Here is a 19,075-nt window from a genome sequence, read left to right as displayed (position 1 = left end):
TGAATTTTCTGGAAATAAGCTTGTGGAGTCAGATTCTAAACCCTTCCTAAACAGCATGTTTGACAGTGGGAGATTTGTACTCATTTGTATAAAGGAGGGGATAAAAATTATTCTACTGCTTGCCTTTTCCCTTTATTCACTTTAGTATTCCATCTCAAATAAATGCATTGTTATTTGATTTATGGTTGTGGATTGGTCTATTAATAGAGTAAGCATAGGATGGGGGCTGTAGGCATATATTAGCTCCACAATGATCCCAGGAACATGAAGGAATTATGGAGTAAGTGGAACATATGTGTTCTATATGCATTATACCCCCTAAGATCCAGAGAAGCAATTTTATTGTGGTATCTGAATATAAGAAAGAAGATAGTTAGCATCCAGGTTTCCAGGAGGCCCCTCAGTTGGAAGGCTTATATTGACTTTAATCAGGTTTCCTCTTTCACCATAGTTGTTTTGTACTTGTACATCTTTTAAAAGCTCAATTTGAGTCAGTCAATAAACCAGTCAGTCTCCAAGCAATTAGAAGTTAGGATATGACAGGCAACAAACCTCATGCAACCCTAGACTGCATTAATAGCCTCACAGAGTCCAAAAAGAATGAAAGTCCAGTTGTCAGTTACCCTTGCTCTGATCAGACCTCAGAGTATGGAGGTATTGAGTTCATTTTTGGCACCACATTTTAAGTACATTGACCATCTGGAGAATGTCCAAAGGAGGGCAGTTAAGATGGTGAGAGGATTAGAGAGTGCATCACCATATAAGAGTTGGCTAATGAAACTGGATGTGTTTAGCCTGGAGAAGACAGTGGGAATATGATAGGGGCCTTTAAGTATTTGAAAGGTTGTTACTGGGAAGAGATTAGATTTGTTCTTTTTTGGCCCCAGAGAGCAGAACTAGGGGCAGTGGGTGGAATTTAGAGGAAGGAAAGCTTCAGCTCAATAAAAATGCTTCTAATGGAGCTGATCAATGGTAGAATGAACTTTCCAAGAGAGAGTGAATTCCTGTATGGGGGAAGGGAGAGTATAGTTACCATCTGCTTCCACTCCCACAATTGATGCATGGTCCATATACCAGAAGACACTCAGGGGGAAGGACTGAGCCCAGAAGGAATGTCACACTCTCCTCTTCTCAACTTATTAACCAGAAGATGGCCTGGTATGTGTCAAAAAATGAGAATATTCAGATTTACCTTCCCAGTCAGTTCCAATGTTCAGGAATAATGGTAGCCTAAGGATAAACTAGCACCCCAAGGAAAAGCAACTTCAGGAAGTATGACCTCTTTAGAGTGGAAAGAATGATAGCTTATGGACTCAACTTTAGAGACTAAAAGAAAGCTATCCTTCAGGAGAACTTTATGAGGGAGAAATACCAAGAGAGAAAAAAATTCTAATAATCAGGAATTTTTAATCTTTGCTTTTCCAAATGTAAGTTTGAGATCCATTTCCCCTCCACCTCTGTGTGTGTGTGTGTGTGTGTGTGTGTGTGTGTGTGTGTGTGTGTGTGTATTATATATATATTTCTGGGAGATTGTATCCTAGACTCTTTTAGGGGGTTAGTTTTATACTAGGCATTCTGATTAGTGAGTACTCCTAATTAAAAGGTAATTAAGACTTACTAGCTAATTGATAACCATGAAAAACTCAACAAAACTAAAAATTTCACTTATGAGCAAAAATAGGAAGACTCTGTCCTTCCTCCCACTCCCACAAACACCTCAGGGCTACTTTCTACAACTCTGAAGGGAGGAAGAGTCAGTTGTCTGAGCACAGGACCTATCAGAGAGTGGAAATTGAGAAGCAGCCCCAAGAAGTAGCCCTACTTGAGAAGTAGGCATCATTACAAAATGATCAGATAATATATGTGGTAGAAAAAACTAGAACCATGTCCAGAACAGAGAACTGAACAACAGTGGAGAAGACCAGTGTGGCTGGAGGAAGAACCAGTATCCAATTCAGATAGAAGTGGATTCCCTTGAGGAGAAATAGACAAGCTAACATGGGCCAAGTTCAAAGTCTCCTATTTGACCCTTTGGAAGCTATGACTATGAGTAAAAAAAAATCCTTGCTGGGGATCCCTATGGAAGGATACCAGATGTTAATCTGAGGGAGAAGTCTGAATCTAAGTACCCAGTATTCTTGAGAGTTCTAGATTTGGACAAGGCCCCTGATTGCTTTGGAGTTGCTGGGGTTTGGGAGAAGTCATGAGTGAACCTCCTTATAGTTATTTAATGAGCCAATATTATAATTGTTTTAATATATTTTGTTTTTATTGATTTTCACTTCTTTTGAGAAAACAGCTACATATAGTTAAACTATTTTTATGGGAATGATTCCATGGAAATACAGAAAGGAAGGGAAAAGAATGAAATTTCCTGGTAGAGGGAGGCAATAGTAACCATACAAGTCTAATCAAAGTACTCTATCTCCAGATTAACATGATGAACACTGGCATCCACACAAAGAGTAGACCAAGGGGATAGAGATAGCCAACTCCTTGAGACCCATAGAAAGTCTGGTATGTTGCCAGGGAGCCCTCTTTTTATCCTGTCTGGTTGAGCATGTGGCTGTTTGAGCTTGAAGATGTCAATTGGGCATTAGCACCCTCTGGTGGTTAAATCTGGGAGACTGTTAAAGTATCATGCTTCTGGAACACATGAGTTTAAAATATTATGGAATTCTCACAGATCACTGGATGCAATGTGGCAAATAATATATGGCTTAAGTCACTAACCACTGCTATACCAAGAAACTAGGCAGAACTTATCAATAAAAGGCAAGGAGGAATGTAGTTATGCTTCATTGCTTCATTTCAATCCTACCCATCCCCTCCCCAACCCAACTCAGGTGTCAGGTGAGCTTTATCCATAAAACTGAAGGTGGGCTTATCAATTTTCTAGCATAGGAATGAAAAAAGACTCTTCAGATGCATCCAGCGTGCAAATATGTACAAGGGGAGAAGGAAGAATGGGAGAATCTCTCCATTCCTGGTCCTACTTTTGATCCCAATTTCACTCCTCTGTAAATGGTAAGCATGAAGTGGGGAATGACAGATGTCCTTCCTGTTGAAGGTAGCTGATGAACCCACCATGCTGGCAAATAGTCAAAGGGAAGGCCTGGGGATGGTAATCAAAAAAACCATGGGAAATGCCTCTTATCCTTAGTCCTCTGACAATGATGACTTTCTGGAAACTTTGACCGTTAACAAAAGAGCTTAGCGTTGGGGGGTAGAGAAGATATCTTCTAGCTCTCTGTGAACCTTGCTAAAGGAGAGGCAGGAACCTAAGTACCTAATCTATATTCTTTGAATTCCTGGGTTTTCTTTGGATATCACTTACAAATAGTGAAGAGATTTTCATCTAAGCATTTGATGTGTATCACTTTAAATTCATAGATTGACTAGCTTGTAGACCAAAAAGTACCTGGGTTACTGTTGAAGGAAGAACAAGTGAATAAATATGGGAATTTGGAGATTGGAATGGGGCAGTATTTTAATGTATTTTTATATATTTTTATATTTTATATTATATATGGTTATTATATTTGTTATATAGTACAACTAGGTGGCACAGTGAATAGAATGCCAGACCTGGAATCAGGAAGACCTCAATCACTCAATCGGTGTTTGCTTCAGTTTCCTCATGTGTAAAATGAACTGAAGAAGGAAAGGCAAACCATTCCAGAGTCTTTACCAAGAAAATCCCAAATGGGATCACAAATAGATATGTCTGAAATTATACATATTGGATTTTCATTACTTTACTTCTGTTTATGAGTAAAGAATTCTATACACTTAAACCATTCTTATTTGATTGCCTCCATTATGTCATGCTTTATATTAGATTCCATGGAAGGGAAAAAATGCAGTTTTACAATAGGTGAGGCACTATAATCCATAAAAGTCTAATCCTATAATGCACACACAACTATCCCCCAATCCCCCTTCCTAGTCTAATAAAGCAAGCATTACCACCAAAACAAGGGCTGCAGATTAGAGATAGTGCTTGATACTTTTCTGAGGGCTGTAGGGTTTTGATATCATTCCCTATACCCTCTGGTGTCTGGATAACCATAGGACTGCCCAGCAGATGACAAATAGTGGGGAGACATGGGCAGAGAAAATTCATTTCCACAAATTCCAAGAATTCATTTCTGCCTTTGCCAGGGGAACAAAGAATATTTGGGTCTCTATTTTGTTTTCTTCCTTTGAATTCATCTTTAACCTATAATACAATGAACAATACTCTGACCAGGGAGATACAACAGACCAAAGACTGGTATTATCAGTCTCATGAGTGAGAAAATTCTCCAAAAGTCATTGGGGCCCTCCATATCATAAAATTTTTGACAAAAGCATTACTATTCTACTTTATAAATAAAAAAGCAACTAGCTGAAACTCAGAGAAAAACAACATGGTTGGCTTAAAAAGTCTTAAAACTTTTAAATGCAAGACGCTAGGTGGAGGTCTTCAGTTGTAAAGCTCTTTCTCCCTTTCATTTTTCAATGCCCAAGAAAAGAAAACCCACATTTACTCTGGACTAGAGAGTGATGGGAACTTAGAAATGAACTCTCTACTCTCTCAAGTCTCATGAGGTACGCATGTGGGAGATTTCAGGGACCTGCTTTTGGGAGAAAACATTCTGTGTTCTCCTAGTGTGAGATGGGGGAAGCTTTTTCCATTGGCTGCAGAGTTGGAGCAGGCTGCGACTTTAAAACTATCAAGCTAGAACAGTCTTTTTCTCTTTACAATTGTGTTCAAGAATGAAGGACAGGATCAAGTAGGTGGTTCAGTGGATAGAACACCAACCCTGAAGTCAGGAGAACCTGAGTTCAAATCCGACCTCAGACACTTAATAATTACCTAGCTGTGTGACTGACCTTAGGCAAGTCACTTAACCCCATTGCCTTGTAAAACAAAAAACAAAAAAAGAATGAAGGACGAAATGCATACGTACTATAAACTTCAATGGGTAGAGGGAAAGACTACTTTCCTTCCCCTCTATTACCCCCCTGACCCCAAGAATCCAGCTTGGTATTTTGGTCTTCTTCCTTTGCCTTTTTTTTTTTCAATTTTAGGTTTAGACAGCTGAGTCCCCAGATGACAGAACTTGGGCAGCAGTGCCTTTGGAGGAAGGATTCCAGGCTAGATGGTGTTGCCAGCCCAGCAAGGAAGTCCAGAGATGCCAGAGCACTAGGACACAGGTCAAAGGAGTCTTTGGACTTGGAACTTGGTGTGATTGTGCTATAAAGAAGCTGAGTTAAGTCACCTAATCCCTCTCCCTTTCCTATATTCTGATTATGCCCCCACATGTCGGGAGGGATATTTGTATATTTGATTTTGCTATACCTTTGAAGGAAATATTCCTTTGTAAAAGTGAGTCCTATTAAACCAAACTGGGGTGCAAAGGACTCTTAAAACTGGGGAAATAACATCAATGAGGCTTGAGCCAATAGCAGAGAAACTAGATACCCCAAACTCTGTGAAGAGTACCAGGGATCCTTGAGTAAAGGTGAAATGTCTTAATGACTTAACCTTCAAGTGGTAGGGACCAGAGTAGTCAGCATTACACATGCCAACAGAGCAGTAATGGATTTGGGATGGAGATGAGACATATACATATATATGTATATGTAAATGTATATATGTATATCAGTTATCCTGATCTATGTTTTGCCACTGGACCCAGATTGTTCTGGAGGAGAGAGTAAGGCTGGTAACTTTGCATAGCCCTGACTCTCTTCAATCCAATTCGCTTGCAATTCAAGACATCTTCCTGAATTCTTTGATCTACTTTGAGAATGAAGGACAAACATCCAATATGTGTATGTACATGTGTATGTATATTTATATATGTATATATTGTATATATATATATATAAATTTTTGTACAGCTGTTGGGGAGATTTGTATTACTGGCATTATGTATTTGTTTATAAGAAATTTGATCATTTTTCCCTCTTTCTTTTTTTATTTTTGTCTGTGGGTGGGAGTGGGAGGGGGAGAGAGAGAAAATAAATTTCCATTAATTTTTTTTCCAAATAGAGAGGTGGGGTGGGGCACTACATACGTGAAGGGTTACTTTTAGACCAGGTCACTAAATTAGTTTTGCAAATATATTAAATAAATTTACTAATGTAATAGATACATTTTTAGTTTTACTTAACTATTCTACTTTTTATAAGAGATCTCTCATGAAGTGGGAGTAATCTTTCCTCCCTATTTGTAATATAAAACCAAAACACTGAAAGTGTAAAACTGAACCACCAACAACAACAAAAGCAGGTCGGGCAGACAATGAACCCCGTGAAGAATAGAAATAGTGAGATCAGCAAATTTATATTTCAATGCAGCTAGAAGGAAATTTCTTTTCCCTGTGGATTCCCCACACATGGCCCCTTTGTGCACGATCCCTATGCATAATATCTCCCCATTGTTGGTATATATACCTGTGAGAGAGTTTGTTTGATACTTCTAGGGGAAACTATCTTTTTATCATCTTTCATTAAATGCCTTTCCTTGCAAAAAGGAAAGAAAAATAGATTTTTATTCATCAAAAAAATTGTTTGTTATACTTTAAAAACAAAATGATGGTTCAAATGTAAATGGATTCCTGGTCATCAGTGCTTGCTGCCCTATAACAGCAGGTGGGGCCATTGAATCAAAGGAAGTCTTTCTGAGTTTTTCTTGTTTTTCTGAGCCCTGGGCCCAGGAATGATATTATGATATGTTGAACTACCAGGATGTAATAGAAAGAGTTCTGGGTTTGAAGTCTGAAAATTTGGATTCAACTCTCAGTTCTGTCATTTACTAGCTGTGACCTTGGGTCAATCCTTTAACCAATATGAGCTTGAATTTCTTGAGAACTGGTTGCCAAGTCTCTTCCAAGTATGATGATGTCATTTGTGTCTGACTCTTCATGACTCCATTTGGGGTTTTCTTGACTGACTGGAGATACTGAATTGGTTTGTCATTTTTTTTCAGCTTATTTAACAAATGAGGAAACTGAGGTAAATAAGGTTATGTGACTTGCCCAGGGTCACACAGCTAGTTAAGTGTCTGAGGCTGGATTTGAACTCAGGTCTTCCTGATAACAGGCCCAGAGCTTTATCCACTGGACCACCCAGCTACCCAAGTATAAATTCTCTGAGTCTAGGGTCTTTTATTTGAGTTTTCTTCTCAGTCCCTTGGTAGGAGCTGGAGCAGCATGGTATAGTGGAAAGAATGTGTGTGTTGTTTTTGGAGTCCAAGGATCTTGGTTCAATTCCCTGCCCCATTTCTTATTGTCTCTGGGACCTCAGGCCAATCACTTCTTCAGGTTCAGTTCCTCCTCTGTAAAATGAGGGGGGAGGGGGGATTTAGGGATCTCTAAGATTTCTTTCAGTTCTAAATCTATGATTGTAGGAGGAAGAAGCAGTTGGTTAATAATTACCTAGGAATGTGGGTGGATTGCCAGAAGTCTGCCAACAAGCAGCAGACTTCATAATTGGCTGACAGAGAGTTTGTCATTCTAAACTGGGAAAGGAGCTTGACCTAGGTAAACAGAGCCCAAGTCAGATTGGGCTCTTCTGGGACCAAAGTTCTGTATTCTGTGGAGAAACATTGGGAAAAATGACTATGGAACATGGATTCCAAGCCAATAGGGAAATCCTGTTGGGTAGGCATGAGCTCAGCCAGGAGAATTTGAGGGGAGTAGGATGGGGAACTTGGAAGATCTGGTGTTAGAAGGCTTGGATTGGCATCTCAGTTCTGTCATAGTGTGAGAGACATTGATTAGGTACAATGGAAAGAGTGCTGAGCTTGGGGTCAAATCCTGGTCCCTCAGACTAGCCACTTGGTTTCTCTGGGTCTCAGGTTCTTAACTGATAAAATGAGGGGATTTGACTAAATGACCTCCACTCTTATGATAAACTTATGACTGTTCTGGTCCTCAGTTTCCTCATTTGTAAAATGGAGGTGTTGGACTAGGTAACTCTTAAGCTTCCTTCCAGATGTAAATCTATGCTTCTCTATGAGATACACCCACTTAGCCTGAATAAATAAATGTTCAAACCCACTTTCAGATTCATGATTCATAGACTTGTCAGAGTTGGAAAGACCCTTAGTGATCATTTAGTCCAAAGCCTTTATTTTTCAGAAGAGGAAACTGAGGCTTAGAGAAAGGAATTGCTTCACCCACAGTCACAGATAGAAAGTGGCAAAACTGTTATTCAAGGTCATGACTTCTGTCTCCCTGGCCAGAGTTCTTTCTACTGCAATATGTTTTAAGTATCTTTCCATCATGTTCTATTTTTGAATCAATATTATTTTTACTCTTGTAAATAAATATCCTCCCTTACACTGAGATGTGGTAAGGAAAAGGAACAGAGGCCAGCATCGTGACTGCAGCAGAAGGGGAGAGATCATTCTGCAAAGCAGAGAGGTGGCAAATCACTGAATTCTACAAGGTCAAGGAGAGTCTGAGAGGCTTCTTCCCTCCAAGAAGGAGCTAGACAGATCAATCACACAGAAATTGAGGGGACCTTAATGGATCATCCAAGGAACCAAGAAAGCTTGGGTCAGATGAAGATCAAGGGGTCTGGGTCCCTCAAGTCAGGAACTAGAGATTGGTATAAGGTTTAAGAAATGATACAAGAAAAAGCCTTGGACAAAGTTCCCTAGATTGGTTCTGAGAAGGAAATCTGTGCCTTAGAAACTGATGTGGGGGGAGGCTAGGTGGCCCAGTGGATAAAGCAGGGCCCTGGAATCAGGAGTACCTGGGTTCAAATCCGGTCTCAGACACTTAATAATTACTTAGCCGTGTGACCTTGAGCAAGCCACTTAACCCCATTTGCCTTGCAAAAACCTAAAAAATAAAATTGATGTGGTTCAGCAAGGTCTGGATCCTTCCAATGGTTAATCTGGAAGTGATGGATGTAAATAGAGAAAATCACCTATCCAGCTTTAGAGGTATCACTTAGAGGTGGGAGTTAAGAAGAACAATAAAACTGAACTGAAAGGACTAATAGAGGCACTCTCTCTACCTTATCCCCAATCTCCCCATTTATAATAAGAAGATGATTCTTTTCCTGTGAGTCATAAGAAAGCAGATGTTTATTGAGGAGAACCAAGTAGACAGTGTGATAAGGCAGGGACAAGATGGTGGCCAGCATTTGAATCCTGACTTTTCCATTTACACACTTAACCTCCCTTGACTCAGTTATATTGACTACAAAAATGAGATCATTAGAGTAGATGACCACTAAGGTCACCCCTTCCAGCACTAAAGCTATTATCCTGTGATCTCCTAGACAACAAGAGAACTAGAATGCCTTGGACTGACAACTCCATTAAAATAGGCAAGGAAGCAGTCATTAAAAACTGGTAAGAAAGTACAAAATACAAAGGGAGCAGGCCAGCAGGACCAGAATGGTGAAAGGAAAATAGAGGGGTCTATTCTTAGACTGGAGAGAAAACACATTGTGGAAAGGCTGGAATTTCTTGAGGTCAAAGTCCAATGAAATAATAACTGCAACAAAGTATTCAATCCTGGCACATTTACATAAGACTTTCCTAACTGGTGGAGAGAATTAATAGATGCTACATGCCTTCACTGAATAAGAGGACAAGGAGGCTGTTAGAATCTCTAAGACCTGAATTCAAATCCTGCCTCAGAAAGTACTAACCTGTAGGTAAGTCTCTTACCCTGGTTTGCCTCAGTTTCCTCATTTGTAAAATGAACTGGAAAAGGAAATGGAAAACAACTCCAGTATTTTTGCCAAAAAACTTCCATATAGCGTTATAAAGAGTTGGGTTCAGTTTGTGACTGAATAACAATGAGGATAATCTTTTGCAAAAGTACCAGACTTGAATCTGAAGTGATATTCTAATATTTGACATTTCCATGGTGTTTTATAGATATAATCTCATTTGTCCCTTGATAACTCTCCCAGTGTTGTCATTTTTATAGTTTTTAATATTAATTTATAGTTGAAGAATTTAGATTTAGATTTAGAGATATCACTTGATTTGGACTAAAAATCAATTTTGGTTTCAAATCTTGGTCCTGCCATTTGCTATCATATGACCTTGGGTAAGTAGTTTAATCTCAATGGACCTCACTTTTCTTCACATGTTAAATTGAAGGAATTGAACTAAGTAACTTATAAGATCCCTTCCAGTTCTAAACAGATAATAAAAAATTGCTCATAATCACACAGCTGGCATCAAGAGGTAAGCCTCAAACTCAGTCTCTCCTAAATCCCAAACTAGTATTTTGTTTGCTAAAATAACAATTTTACCGCTAAACTCAAGTATTATATAAAAATAATTCTAGCAAATATTGCTAGAAAGCACTGGCAATGTTAGTCTGTACTAACTGGTTTCATGGTTGCTATAGGAATTTGGACTAGTTTAAAGAGGACCACCTGCCTAATTTCTTTCTTACCTAACCTTAATCACTGAATGGGAATTGCTTCAGTCAAACTTAGAACTATTAACAACCCTGCCTTAAAAAGGCCAAGGTCTCCTACTGTATCTAGGGTCATCTCCAGTCATCCTGAACCTTAGGAAGGCGTAGCATCAAGAAAATCTGGACCCTGGACAAGATGACTCGAGGAAAAAATGAGGCGGGTGTCTGAAGAGTCCTCCCACTCTTAAATCCAATTCACTTTCATATCATGTCATCACATCCCTGATGTCATGGTCTTCTTCAAGAATGAAGGACAATCAATATTAATGTAATGGAAAAAACTTTGAAAGTCATCAGAATTCTGATCAAAGTGGTAACCAATTGTGGTCATCCAAAAACTAATGCTCCCAGTTTCTCAGTAGAGGTAAGGAATGAGGCATACATTTTCAGACATAGTCAATGGGCTTAATTAATTTTATTTGACTATATTCATTAGTTTTAAAGGAATAACTCAATGATATGAGTTAGTAAGAAGTGGCAGAGATTCAAAAAAAATCAATAAAAATTTAAAAACAAGAAATAAAAAAAATTTTCAACAGGAACACAGAAATAAACAGAACAATTACTACTATTGTGTTAAATTTAATATATACTTTTAAAAAACTATATGTAATAGAAATTCATGACTTCATATATCATCCTTTTGGCTTGTCTTTGTATGTTTATTGATGATTAAATTCATAACAAAAAAGAAAATTTTAAATTTTTAAAAATTTTTAAAATTCAAATAAAAATTTTTGGAAAAAAATTTGCTTGTAACTGAAGATTAGCTAATGTGATAAATGAGAATCCTTGTCTAAATCAATGTCCTACTGCTTTCCCAGGACCTTGACTCATGCTTTCCTCCAGAATTTAGTTGATTTTTTGTTTTTATTGACTTGCTTCAGTCATCACAATTTCCTTTATACTAGTTAGCATTGGAATCAGCAGACACCTTGGCCTTCCTTCTCATGAAACTATCTGGTTCCAATAGTTGTAAGATCAGCATCACCAGCCATTAAAATTCTGCATATTCCCATTATATTCTTGTCCATAGTCTCATCCCATAGCCTGGGCCAGAATATTTAGGTTGAGACTTCTTCATTGCTCAACAATGTAGGAAGGCCCCAAACCAAGAAATCCGTAGAACTGTAACCTCTACTAGGGAAACAGTATCAGGGTAGCCAGAATTCAGAGGAGTTACCATGGAACACTATTAAGATATTTTCTTTTTTAAAGGCCAAGAACAAGGCAGGCCTCTGAGAAGACAAGGAGTTAACAAGTGTGAATGTATTAAGGCTTTGAAATAAAAGGGAAAAACCAGACTCTGGAGTAGAGCAGAGTCTTTTTGAGAGGTCAAATAAAGAATTAACAGGAGTTAGCTTTGCTAAAGAACATGTTATAGTGCAAAGACTCAAAGACTTGTTATTTATTTGCTATGTGATCTATTCTATTGAGTATACCATATATACTTATACTTCAGTATGAAAATACAGAAAACTGAAATATAAGAGAAAGGGCAGAATTATAGAGAACAATGGGGTGAGGATTAATGGAGGGAGAAATATAAGTAATATTATAGTAGATCAATATTATAGATTAACAGGTCAGAAGGAAGATGTGAATGAAATATTCCAGGAGTAGATCACAAAGATGGTTCAGAAGCAGGCCCCAGCAGTTACAGAGGACTTCAACTATGCAAGAAAGTTGTTATTGTTGAATTGTTCAATCACAACTAACTCTTCATGACCCCATTTGGAGTTTTCTTGGCAAAGATACTGGAGTGGTTTGCTACTATCTTCTCCAGATCATTTTACAGATGAGGAAACTGAAGTAAACAGGATTAAATGACTTGCCAGGGGATCACACAGTCAATAAGTATCTGAAGCCATATTTGAATTCAGGAAGATGAGTCTTCTTGCCTCCAGGCCCTGCATTCTATCCACTGTACCAACAAGCTGACTATTCATTATTCATTATTCATTATTACATTATTATTGAAAAACAGGTAGAGTACAAAGCTACAAGTAAAACTTCAAAGGAAAATATGAATGGGATACAAACTCAAAAAAGAATTCCTGGAAATATTAGAAAATTATTTTTAAAATCAAATAACCATGGTAGAAGAAAATTATGGGGGGGAAATGAAAGCAATATAAGAAAGCAATGTTTGAAAAAATAATCCATTTAATGGCTTGGTAAAGGAGGTATAAAAAATACTGGAAAAAAAACCCTTAAAAAAACAGAATTTGCCAAATGGTAAAAGAGGTACAAAACTTCACTGATGAAGATAATTCCTTAAAATCAGAACTAGACAATTAGAAATTAATGCTTCCATAAGACATTAAATAACAATTAAGTAAAGTCAAAAGAAGGAAAATAATAGAAAATGCGAAATATCTCACAGGGAAAAAACTGACTTGGAAAATTGACAGATAATTTTAAAAAATATTAGACTACCTGAAAACCATGATATTTCAAGAAATTATAAAGGAAAACTTCCTTGATACCTTAGGTCAGAAGGTAAAAAAGAAATTGAAAGAATTTACCAATTCAGAAAGAGATCCTAAAATGAAAACTCTTAGGAATATCATAGCCAAATTACAGAGCTTCCAAATCAAGGAGAAAATAATACAAGCAGCCAGAAAGAAACAAGTCAAAAATCATAAAGCCACAGTCAGAATAACATAAGATTTAGGAGTTTTCACATTAAAGAAGCAGAGGATAGGGGGCAGTTAGATGACATAGTGAATAGAGCACAGTCCCTGAAGTCAGGAGGAACTGAGTTCAAATTTGACCTCAGACAATAATTGCCTAACTGTGTGATCTTGGGCAAGTTACTTAATCCTATTGCCTTAAATAAATACAATTTTTTAAAAAAAGAAGCAGAGGGTTTGGAATATGATATTCCAGAAAAAAAAAAAGAGTTATCCTTCAGGGGGAAAAGTATCTGTTTAATAAAACAGAGAACTTTCAAGCATTCCTGATGAAAAGCCAGAGCTGAACAAAAAAAAAAATGTAACTTTCAAATACAAGATTCAAGAGAAGTATAAAAAGGTAAAAATGAAAGAGAAATCATAAAGGACATAATAAAATTATACAGTTTATATTCCTCTATGGGAAGATGACATGTATAACTCCTAAGAATTTCATTATTATTAAGTTAGAAAGGAGTCTACATAGTCAGAGGGTATGAATATGAATCAGTTATGTTAGAATGATCTCCAAAACACAAATGATGGGGTTGAAAAAGAGGGATGCACTAGGAGAAGGGGGAAGAGAGAGATGTACAATGGGGAAATTTTTCTCACATAAAAGAGGCATGCAAGGAAGAGCTTTTATAGTGAAGGAGAGAATGGGGAGAAGGATGGCAGTCAATACTTAAAACTTGCTCTCAATGGAATTAAAATTAGTTCAAAGAGGGAGGGAGGGAGGGAGAGAGAGAGAGAGAGGGAGAGAGAGAGAGAGAGAGAGAGAGAGAGAGAGAGAGAGAGAGAGAGAGTTTGTGTGTTGTACACACTAGAAATTTATCTTACTCAACCAAGAAATAGGAGGGACTGGGGATAAGAAAAAGGAGAAACATAATATAAGGAAAAGTGAATTAAAGGAGGTACTTGTTAGAAGCAAAACAACGTTTTTAGGAGGGATGGGATTAAAAGAGACAGAATAAATAAAAGAAAATGAGATGAAGGGAAATACACAGTAACCATAATTGTGAATGTGAATGGAATGAGCTCATCCATAAAACAGAAGCAGATAGCACAATAGATAAGAAACTAGAATACAGCAATATGTTGTTTACAAGAGACACACTTGAGACAGAAAGCCACCCAGATTTAAAATAAGGAGCTAGAGCAGAATCTATTTTGTTTCAAGTACAGAATAAAAAACAAGGGTAGCAATTACAATTTCAAACAAAGCAAAAGTAAAAATAGACCTAATTAAAAGAGATAATCAGGGAAACTACATTTTGCTGAAAGGTACCATAGACAATGAAGTAATACCAATTGTTTTTTACTGCAAGTTTCTCTGATAAAAGTCTTATTACTAAATAATGTAGGAACTGAGTCATATTTATAAAAGTAAGAACCATTCCCCAATGAATGATCAAATGATATGAATAGGTAGTTTTCAGAAGAAAAAATCAAATCTAGTTATAGTCATGAAAAAATGCTCTAAATCACTATTGATTAGAGAAATGCAAATTAAAGAAATTCTGAGGTATCGTCATATACCTATCAGAAATGGCAAGTGCTGGAGGGGATGAGGAAAAATAGGTCCCCTAATGAACTGATGGTAGAGGTGTGAGCTGGGGTTGTGGAGTTGAGAGCAGTTAGGAACTATGCCCAAAAAGCTATAAAACTATGTATACCCTTTGACTCAGCAATACAACTAATAGATCTATACCCCAAAGATATCAGAAAAGGATCTATATATACAAAAATGTTTCTTGCAACTTTGTGTGTGTGTGTGTGTGTGTGTGTGGTGGCAAAAAACTGAAAATTGAGGGCATGCCCATCAATTGGGGAATGAACAAACTGTAATAGATGATTGTGATCACATACTACTGGGCAGGATAGTTTCAAAAAACTTGGGAAGATTTATATGAACCGGTACAATGGGCAGACCAGAATAACATTGTACACAGGAACAGCAATATTGTAATGATAAATTGTGAGAGAGTTATTCTGATCCAGTTCCAAAGGGCCCATGATGAAAAAAATGCCATTCACCTTCAGAGAAAGAAATGCACTCTGATTACAAATTGAAGCATACTTTTTTTTTACTTTCTTGATGTTTCTTCTTCTTATTCCTCCTCTTCTCTGCCTCCTCTTTCTCTTTCTCCTCCTCCTTTTCCTCCTCCTCCCTTTTTGCTAATACGGAAATATGTTTTGCATGACTTTCATAGGTATGATAGGTATCTTGCTTGTCTTTTCAATGGGGAGGGCAGAGGTGGGAGGGGGGAAAATTTAGAATTCAAAAAATATTTAAAATAATGTTTAAAATAAATGAAGAATGAATCAAAGAAATTGAGATTTAGGGAAAAAATATCTAAGACTTTTGGGATATTTTCACATGTTTTTCTGAAGTGAAGCTCCTTGTCTAAATTAAAACACATAGCATCACTGGCCAGTTTTCTCCTTCTTTAAGTCCCCCAAAAGCACCTACAACAGACTGACACATGGTTATAAAGCAAAAATCATTGATGATGTTGAATCATAAGATAAATGAGAGCTTGCTTAGGGAGCACCTAATTACTCTTAATAAGCTCAAGTTCCTAGACCAGATGAACTACATCCCAGGGTAGTGAAAACTTGTGGTTATGATGTTACATCTATTCTTAGCAAAATTCTGGGATATATTAAGTATGAGAAAACCAAATTTGTAAGAGCCCTTCCTATCAAAGGATGGTTTTTTAGCTGTGACTTTAATGAAAGGAAAAAAAATTCCAGACTCACAAGATTATCCAATGACATAAAGCAAGAAAGAGTAAGTTAAGAGTGAATACACTGGATAATAGAATTGAGATTCAAAAATATATTGACAAGGGGTCAGCTAGGTGGCACAGTGGATAGAGCATCAGCTCTGGATTCAGGAGTACCTGAGTTCAAATCCAGCCTCAGACACTTAAATAATTGCCTATGTGATCTTGGGCAAGTCACTTAACCCCATTGCCTTAAATAAATAAAATTTAAAAAGAAACTTAAAATATATATAATATATATTGACAAGTTGGAATTAACATCCTAATCCAGTAAGATAAAATATAAAACAGATGATATAAAGTGTTACATATGGTTTTTAAATTAATTAGATAATACAGGATCAAGGACACAAGTCTAGGTAGTAGCTATGAAAAATATTTTTTGGATATGAATAGATTATAGACTCAATATGGGTCAAAAGTGGGTGGAAGCAAGAATTTAGGTAGCATTAATAAGGAAGAATGAAGGAAGGAGAGAAGGAAGGAAAGAAGGAGGGAAGGAAGGTGGGAAGGAAGGAAGGAAGGAAGGAAGGAAGGAAGGAAGGAAGGAAGGAAGGAAGGGAGGGAGGGAGGGAGGGAGGGAGGAAGGAAAGAAACAACATTTTTTTAAGCTATCTACCAGGCAATGTGCTAAATTCTGTCCAGGAATTATATAAAGAATTGAATTGAATTGAATTGAATTGAATTGAATTGAATTGAATTGAATTGAATTGAATTGAATTGAATTGAATTGAATTAAAAAGAATCACGGTATATGGAGTTCTTTAGGCTCTGGTCTTCTGTCTTGTCCAGAAGTATTGTATTCATTTCTTAGTATCACATTCTAGGAAGAAAATGTGACAAAATGAAGAATGAATTGGAATTATGTTACAGAAAGTTCAGTTGAAAGAAACAGGAATGCTTACTTTGAAAAAAAATTATTTAAGTTAGAGGACATCATAGGTGCCTTCAAATATTTGAAAGACTAACATATGGAAGAAGGATTAGATTTATTCTGTTGGGCCCCAGAGAGAAAACATTAGGAGCAGTGGGTGGAAGTTGAAAAGAGATAGATTTAGATACAAGGAAAAAAATTTGCCATTAGAACTGTCGAAAATTAGAATGAGTTGTTTCAAAACGCAGTGAATTTCCCATTACAAAAGGTCTTCAAGCAGAGCTGGATGATAATTAATTAATCAGGGATGATTTAGAATCATTTCCTGCTCAGGCACAAATTGGATCAGGTGATTTCTGAGGTCTCTTTCCTCTGATTCCAAGGCAAAATACCCCATCACCTCTGTCTGGGTGGTAGAGAGAAGCAAGACTCTTCCAAGCTGGGACTCTAGAATAGGGAATGTCCTTGCTTGACAAATGACAAAGTAAGGGTTAGGAAGGAAGGAGGAACTATTTGCCTCATGCTTGGAGAGCTGTGTATCTCTTCTTAGGACTGAAGCCTGAGAGGTAATAGCTACCTTTTCTTCGCTAAATGGGTACAATGTATGTTGGGTAGGGAGGAGAGGAAGGGTATCTCTGGACCCCAGGGTCTGGGACTGTGAAATTGGCTAGTTTGGGGACAGGTACCCTGTCACGTACAAGGACCTCTGCAATTTAAGCCTCATCAAGTTAGGTACCCCTACAAACAGAATGGGGCCTCTCCTACTCCCAGGTCTGAAGGAAAGAGTTACAAATTACAAGTTATAACTTCAAGAAATATTATATGAGTAATCATAAGATTTAGGGTTGGAAGGCATCTTAGATATCACCTAGTCTATCCTCCTTATTTTACAGTTAAGCAAATGAAGCCCAGAGAGAGCAAAAGACATTCCCAAAGTCATACACAAGTACTGAGCAACATAGCTAGAATTTGAACTCAGGTCCTAGAGTTCCAAATCCAGGTCTCTTTCCAGGGTACTTACCACTGCCTCCTCCGACTCTTATTGTATTTGTGCTGTTCTTTCCATCTATAATAGCCACCTCCTATCTCCATCTGGCTAGATCATCTCCATCTATTAAGTCGCAGATCTACCACTTCCTTCAGGAAGCTCTCCCTTGGACCCCTTGTTGGAAATGATCTCTTCTGCCAGCAAACTTCCCATTTCCTATATTGTCTGTATCACTTTGTATTTCAGCTACGTGTATTTATGTTATTTATTATGTTACCATGAGAGCAGATGCAAGTTCTCATTCACCTCTGGCTCCTCTCAATACCAAACCCTTCTTATTAAACATTCTTACAAAATATCAATTAGTGCATTAAGGAACTGTTCAGTGTTGCTGTTTCAACTATGCAAGGACACTCGACACAGAGGAACTGGCTAATCACCACAGTCAAGTTAGTCACATCCCTACACTCCTGGTTCTAATGATATGATCGAAGCTTGGAGATAGATGGAGTGAGAGGTGGGTGTGGGTCATGGCAGTCTGGTGGTCTGCTCTGTGGCTAAATCATGTTGCTGTGAAGAAGCCAGGAATTCTGAAAATTTCCAAGACTAAGTGAAATACAATGGGAAAACACCATGTCACCCCCAACACAACAGTGTGGTGTGGGAGAGCCATGCTAGTGAAAGCATTTAAGAAAGAAGGCAAATGACCAGTTGCTGGTGGACCATCATGCTGATCACAACCTTGTTGTCTTTTAGGGGTCTGGATTGTTTTGTGTAGCAAAGATCAAATCCAGGGAAGCTTCAGCATTTAAAAAAGGACATGACTGCAAGATATGAGCTTCCTGGGAAATTACCCTGAAACAGATATGTCTCCAGTGGAAGCATGGCAGCTGGAATTGGATCTGGTCTCATTCCCTAGGTGGTGTGTGCTCTGTGGCCGGGCTGTTGAGTCATTTCGGTCGTGTCTGACTCTTCGTGACCTCATTTGGAGTTTTCTTGGCAAAGATACTGGAATGTTTTGCTATTTCCTTCTCCAGCCCATTTTTCAGTATTTGGTACTTTCCCTAGTGGGAATTGGCAGGCAGGGTGGGACACAGGGAGTCAAGGTTATATCAGTGATGATATGGCTATTCAAAGATAGCCCAGGCTGCATTTCTGGTATGGTGGTTTTTGTCAGTCTCTGCTGCTCTTGTTGTTCAGTTGCTTTCAGTTATATGTCTAATTCTTCATAACCCCATTTGGGGTTTTCCTGGTAGAGAGACTGGAATGGTTTGCCATTTCCTTCTCCAGTTCATTGTAAA

Source organism: Macrotis lagotis, chromosome 1 (assembly GCF_037893015.1).
Source record: "Macrotis lagotis isolate mMagLag1 chromosome 1, bilby.v1.9.chrom.fasta, whole genome shotgun sequence".
Taxonomy (NCBI): domain Eukaryota; kingdom Metazoa; phylum Chordata; class Mammalia; order Peramelemorphia; family Peramelidae; genus Macrotis; species Macrotis lagotis.
The sequence above is the reverse complement of the archived record's forward strand: the minus strand, read 5'-3'. Positions refer to the sequence as shown.